The 7,541-nt window shown below is 35.9% G+C and overlaps 1 protein-coding gene across 1 annotated transcript in view; it reads left to right on the forward strand.

Moving 5' to 3' along the window:
* The window catches only part of CFAP251 (cilia and flagella associated protein 251), a 175,866-nt gene that overhangs the window by 112,253 nt on the left and 56,072 nt on the right, over positions 1–7,541 (forward strand). The gene's annotated exons all lie outside the window — the stretch shown is intronic.

The following is a 7,541-nucleotide window of genomic DNA, read 5'->3' on the forward strand; positions in this document are numbered from 1 at the left end:
CTCAGTGTTTTTCAACCAGTGTGCCGTGGCACACTAGTGTGCCGTGAGAGATCCTCAGGTGTGCCGCGGCAGACTGACAATAGTGCGGGATATTCCCTCTTTCAAATTTTGAAATATTGTGAGGTATGTGACAGGCTCATCAGGCATCATTTACAACCATGACATTGACATTAATTCACCGACAATGATTATGATTGTTTGTGAATGAATGTCAATATGTCATGTATAGTTTGTAGGAGGCATGGCATGACAGCACAGTACATATATATATATATATATATATATATATATATATATATATATATATATATATATATATATATATACTGTGTATATATATATATATATATATATATATATATATATATATATATATATATATATATATATATACTGTATATATATCCTGTATTAGGCTACAATGTGTGATTTTGTAAAATTTTGGGATGGTGGTGTGCCACAGGATTTTTTAATGTAAAAAAGTGTGCCACGGCAAAAAAAAGGTTGCAAATCACTGCCCTACCTCCATGGCCTAAGAAAGAAGCATACCTCCTCCAGTTTATAATATTTAGCATGTGGTTCACCCCAATATGCCTGTGACATAAAGATACAAAGCCAGTTTTTAGTCATATTCTCACATATTTATTTCTGACACCCTTTGATATACTGTTATTTAAATATGCTCACTGTGCAAAGGATTGATCAGGAAATTAATGTTAGTTTTATTCTATGCAAGGAGACCTATGTACGCTACAGTTAAAATCTAACCGCCTAAAGCCTGTAGGATTATTTTGCTAGTTCTAATTTTATGAGCTGCCTGTGGCCAGGGCAGCAGAAATCTTACATTTTATACTTGAACTATTTGGTATTTAGAGAAAAGTTTCTCCCTACTCCCCAAAATTTTGATATACTTAGCAGTAGATGTTTATACCCTGCACTCCATATTTTCAAAATCCCTACACATCCTACCACCCTCATAAGAACACAATAGTTCTAGCTTTCTTCTTGAGTGGAGTAAACTACTTTCTGTACTCTCAGATACTGACTTATTTACTCTATGTATCGCATATAAATAAAGGCTCAGAGAACATATGCACTTATTATTTTAATAGCCCTTAAACTTTGTTTTATTCAATCATAAAGGCACAAAGACTCTCTACTTGTATATTGATTATGGGGTACAAACTAAGGATATAGGTACTATACCAGTTATATTCATGTAAATCTAATGTATCTATGGTTGGTTTGATATTTATATAGAAGTATAAGGTTGCCCCACTTACTTGAGAAACTTCTATAGAACCTACCCCACTAGACAGAGCAATGCACCACCTAATACTATTGCCTTTATGGCACAACTCTCCCCTTTGTTTTTTTTTGTTTTTTTATAGCTGTATACAGGATATCCATGGTTCTGGTGTTAAGGCGTAGATTTGCCTATAACAGTTTCTAGCCATTTATATATTCCCTATCTATGACCCAAAAATGATTAATACATTACTAGGGCCTTATATAATTGTACCATATGATTTGTTATTACACAATAAGTGCTAATGTTAATTTTCTTTTATACCTCGCAAAATCTATATATGCTAACAGAAGCCTCATTTCACATAAGAGCCTTCTTGATTCGCTCAGTAGCCCCTCTATAGGGAGTTTATACATTTACTAATTTAATAGCTCTCTAACTTTTCTTTATTTGTAAAGGTGCAAAGACTGTCCTTCTATATACTGGTTATAAAGTACAGAGTTGTGTTCATAGGTACTGTACAAGTTTTATTCATGTAAATATGTTATATCTATGGTTGTCATATTCGGAAGGCCCATAAGTGGCCTTATATGGTTATAATCCTCCTACTATTCATCCTATTTACAAGGTTGGAGGTCCAAAAGTGGCCTCGTCTATTTCAAGGAGGTTGGAAAAAATGAGGGTTTGAGGTTTGTAATTTCTGTTTTATACTAAAGGTACTACTTAGACAATAGGCTGTATTATTGCATTTCATATTCTCTTGTATTAGCTCCAATTGTCATTCTGTATGTTGCTTTATGGGCATGGAGTGTAATGATTGCATAATTCTTTCTTTTTATTTTTTGAAGGTACCTGTATGTTTATATTTCTTTTACCCTCAATAAAAAAATAAATAAAAAAAAAAAAAAACATATTACAAACTAAAAAAAAAAAAAAAAAATTTACTAGCTCCTGTTTTTGCTGTATTCCTGGTTCCTCCTAACATTAAATGAAATTTTAATGGGTTTTTCTTTAAATTTTCCTTCAAAAATTACAAGTACAAATAATATTCTTTCATATAAACATGGCATATTTATTTTAAGTACACTGTCTTTTTAAATGCTAACGTTAATACTATTAAAGGCTGGGTTGACCATTTCTGACCTAAGTCTGAATATTTTTTATTCTCCGTCTTGTCTTTTTAATGTTTCACTTAAAGGCCCTTCAACCAAACAATATATTAAAGGGACATGAAGCCCAAACATTTCTTTCATGATTCAGATAGAGAATACAATTATTTTTTTTTTCAAAAAAGTTTTATTTAAATCATAGTGACATACATTGTATATGATAAAAGTAACAATACATAGCTTAAGTCGTACAAAATTCCAAGATAATTTAGTGCCACAGACTACCAACCGGCCCAGTGCAATTTTCACACAGTTACTATTATTGCTGATTGTTCTCTGTTCCACAGCTTTTCGTATTATTGGATTGAGCATTTCCTTAGTCCAGTCAAAACCGTATCAACACAGCTCAAGCTCAAAATGAAACATTTCTAGAGTCCAGTTTTGTTTCCGATTCACAGGGCACTATATGCCTACGCAATAAGCAAGCAATTACCAGTATACAATCTAAGGGACTTTAACCACTCATACCTCTCTATATAGAGACTATATAGGTTTATTAGGAGAGACTGATCTCCTTGCATTGTGTACCTCAACTTGTGTGGAGGGCGTGCCTCCGATTAGTAAGGTTTGGAGAAATGCTGTTTCCACATGAATGTCATTAATTTGTGTGTTTCTATGGTGCTTGTCTGTAAATGGTGGTATCTTTCCAAATGAAGAAAATTTTCTACTTGTATTCTCCATTCCTCTATTGTGGGTATGGTGCTCGATTTCCAGTGTTTTGGAATTAGCGATTTGGCACAATTAATCATAAGAATTAGTAGGGGATTGTCTACATTATTGCTGAGTTTGGGGAGAGATAGGTAGGGTAATGTGGGTCATTAGGTAATTGTTTCTCTATTATATCTGACATCTGTCCGAGTATCTCCGACCAGAATGCATCCAGTCTGTTACAACTCCACCATATATGTGTTAGACTACCCTCTTCCCCGCAACCCCTCCAGCATTTGTTGCTCGCTGTCTTGTATATCTTGTGCAATCTGCTAGGAGTAAGGTACCACCTCATAAGAAATTTGTAATTTGTTTCCAATACCCTAATCGAAATAGACGATTTTTTGGTTGCAATAAATGCTTTTTGCCAATCCCTTACTGTTATGTCTGTCCCTAACTTTTTCTCCCAATTTCTAGTGTAGTTGGGTAATTTTTGTGTATCTCCTTTCAGCAATCGTTTATATAATATAGAAATTAAGTGTCTGGGAGTAGTATTTGATAAGCAAAGTGTTTCAAAGGGAGTTAGTTTTCTGGTCAGGTACTGTTTTCTGGGGTGTGTGTGAATATAGTAGCATATTTGTGTGTATGAATACCAATTTATAGAGATATCAGGGTGGGAGTCCATAATGGATTCCAAGGGCCTAAGTTTTCCGTCTTGGAGAAATATAAATAGAATTCTATTTCTTCTATAAGGTACGACGAGTCCACGGATTCATCCTTTACTTGTGGGATATTATCCTCCTGCTAACAGGAAGTGGCAAAGAGCACCACAGCAGAGAAGTCTATATAGCTCCTCCCTTAGCTCCACCCCCCAGTCATTCTCTTTGCCTACTCTAAGTACTAGGAAGGGTAAAGTGAAAGAGGTGATAAAATATTAGTTTTTAATTTCTTCAAGCAAGAGTTTTTTGTTTTAAATGGTACCGGGGTGTACTATTTACTCTCAGGCAGCAGATGAAGGATTCCTTCCTAAGGTTGTTACTAATAGGAATATCAATCAGGAAATTTTTGTTCCTTTTCTGTGTCCTAATCCTTCCTCTAAGAAGGAGCGTCTGTTGCACTACTTGGACGTGGTTCGTGCTTTGAAATTTTACTTGCAAGCAACCAAAGATTTCCGTCAAACATGTTCTTTGTTTGTTGTCTATTCTGGAAAACGTAGAGGTAAAAAAACTACGGCTACCTCTCTTTCTTTTTGGCTGAAAAGCATCATCCGTTTGGCATACGAGACTGCTGGACAGCAGCCTCCTGAAAGGATTACAGCTCACTCTACTAGAGCGGTGGCTTCCACATTGGCTTTTAAAAATGATGCTTCTGTTGAACAGATTTGTAAGGCCGCGACTTGGTCTTCGCTTCATACCTTTTCCAAATTTTCCAAATTTGATACTTTTGCTTCTTCGGAGGCTATTTTTGGGAGAAAAGTTCTTCAAGCAGTGGTGCCTTCTGTTTAACCATCTGTCTTGTCCCTCCCGTTCATCCGTGTCCTGTAGCTTTGGTATTGTATCCCACAAGTAAAGGATGAATCCGTGGACTCGTCGTACCTTATAGAAGAAAAGTAAATTTATGCTTACCTGATAAATTAATTTCTTCTATGGTACGACGAGTCCACGGCCCGCCCTGTCATTTTAAGACAGATTATATTTTTTGATTTTAAATTTCAGTAACCTCTGCACCTTGTACTTTCTGCTTTTTCTTCCTGTACCTTCGGTCGAATGACTGGGAGGTGGAGCTAAGGGAGGAGCTATATAGACAGCTCTGCTGTGGTGCTCTTTGCCACTTCATGTTAGCAGGAGGATAATATCCCACAAGTAAAGGATGAATCCGTGGACTCGTCGTACCATAGAAGAAATTAATTTATCAGGTAAGCATAAATTTACTTTTTTAATGTGATTCCCAGTAGCCATCTGAGTATCTTTGTGATTCCAAGGGAGAGCTGAGTTGTTGCATATAGGTTGCATGGGGGAAAGGGTATTAGATATGTGAGTAGAGGTATTTGTCAATCTGTCCCATGTCTGAAAAAACTCCTCCAGCACCTGGTAGTGTTGTATGATTGTAGGTCGCTGTTTGGCAGGAAGCCACACTGCTATGCCAGCGTTGCTTAGTCCCAGTATATGTCTATCGATTTGGACCCATTGCTTGTGAGTGTTGTTTGTGCACCATTCTACTAGATTTTGTATGGCTATTGCTGTTTTGTATGCATATATATTTGCAACTCCTAACCCTCCATTTTCTCTGGACAAATACATTGTTTGTTTAGCTACTCTTGGTTTAATTCCCTGCCAGATGAATTGTTCCACTAATGATTGAATCCTAGGTAGGTATTGATGTGGGAGTTGTATAGGAGTAGTTTGTAGTAAATATAAGAGCCTGGGGAGGACATTCATCTTTATTACGTTTATTCTACCTATCCACGAAATAGATTTGTTCTTCCAACTAGAAAGGTCTGTGATTAATGCGGCTTCTAACGTTTTATAATTAGCCTGAAATATTACTTTAGGGTCTTTTGCTAGGTAGACTCCTAGGTATTTAAGTTTCGATTGTTGTATTTTTAGTGGACAATTTTGTGTCAGTTGATGTAATATTTTTTCATCATACGTTAGGTTTAACATCTCCGATTTGGTGGTGTTTATTAAAAAGTGAGATAACCTCCCATAGCTGAAATATTTCTAGTGTCATTGGTAGGGACTTCTCTAACTCTGTGCGAGTAAGCAGAACATCGAGAGAATACAATTTTAAACAACTTTCTAATTTACTTCTATTATCTAATCTGTTTTATTCTCTTGGTATCATTTGTTGAAGGAGCAGCAATGCACTACTGGTTTCTAACTGAACACATGGGTGAGTCAATTGCAATCAGTTTAAATATGCAGCCACCAATCAACAGCTAAGACCTAGGTTCTCTGCTGCACATGAACTTGCCTAGATAAACATTTCAGCAAAGGATAACAAGAGAAAGAAGCAAATTAAATAATAGAAGTAAATTGGAAAGTTGTTTGAAATTGTATTCTCTATCTGAATCATGAAAGAACATTTTTGGGTTTCGTGTCCCTTTAAAGCAAAAATGGCATGCTCTAATTTGTCAGATAATGTAATTTTTACATTACTGAACCTAACACACAAAGCGGTTAAAAACATAGATAAAGTCCTGCACAGAGCAGAGCAAGCTGATGAGCCAGTCAGCAGTAGCATATAGGGATCGATCACAATCCTTTAGAAAAACGTATCAAATGTTTTACGTACAAAAATCCTTTTAGACTTTAATGGCGGTTTTATGCAAAAAATGGTCAGATACAAGGATTGGGATCAAACCCATAGGGCCACATGCAGACAAGGTCTTCAACTTGAGAACTTGTCTGCATGGCTTCATGACATACGAGCAGCCCATATGTACCACTATACATTCAAGTGAGCGTGTAATGACGTGACCAATCACGCAAGAGGACAGCCTTTCAATCATCCCCCCAACTGAGCGAGTTCGGGGTGAATTCTCTTCTCCAACTCAGAGGTGGCAGAAAGTGTAAGAAGTGTCTCACATAGCAGGAAGCAGGCTCACATGTGCAAACCTGCCCCGCAAGGGCTCCAAAGAAGCTTACGCTGCTTAGTACATAGAGCCCCCAGTCTGCAGTTACAGCCGTATTCTGCTCAGTACCAACAATGATTGTGGTTCCTGAGAATATCCTGATCACTTAACCAAATATGGCCTAGTTTCCATTGAGGTGGTTAAATGTGGAGACTGGTAACTTAAAAAAATCTCCATAGACGTTAATGGAGATTAATGTTTTTACCACCAGTTTCCAAACTTTCAATGAAATCTAGCCCAGTTTGTCAAATAAAAAAGTACAATGAAAGAAAAATGAAAATATTTGTGATGACATATTCATAAAAATATGATTGAACCAACAATATTCTGCAAGAACATGTTAAATGAATCCAAAAAGCAAGACATTCTATCTAAATAGAATAGTAATTGCTATTGATTTTTTATTTAATAATGTGATTGTTGATGATGAAATTCTACGGTATTTAATGGTCCTTTAATAAAAAATAAAAAAAACTATTAAAGGGACATGAAACTAAAAATGTTTCTTTTATGATTCAGATAGAGAATGCAGTTTTAAACAACTTTCTAATTTACTTTTATTCTCAAATTTTCTCTGTTCTCTTGGTATCTGTTGTTGATAAGCAGGGATGTATGCTCAGGAGCATGCATGTGTCTGAAGCACTATATGCAAGAATGTTATTCATTTGCTCCAGACACCTACCTAGGTATTTCTTCATTAAAGAATAACTAATAAGGTATACCAAAGCGCCAACTATACGAAGGCTGGGTCTGGACCAAATGCAATATTATCAAATGATTACAATAAACAATTTATTGAGTACACAAATAAGTTAAAAACATGGATCCATGTAACATAGTA

This window comes from Bombina bombina, chromosome 2 (genome assembly GCF_027579735.1).
Source record: "Bombina bombina isolate aBomBom1 chromosome 2, aBomBom1.pri, whole genome shotgun sequence".
Lineage (NCBI taxonomy): Eukaryota > Metazoa > Chordata > Amphibia > Anura > Bombinatoridae > Bombina > Bombina bombina.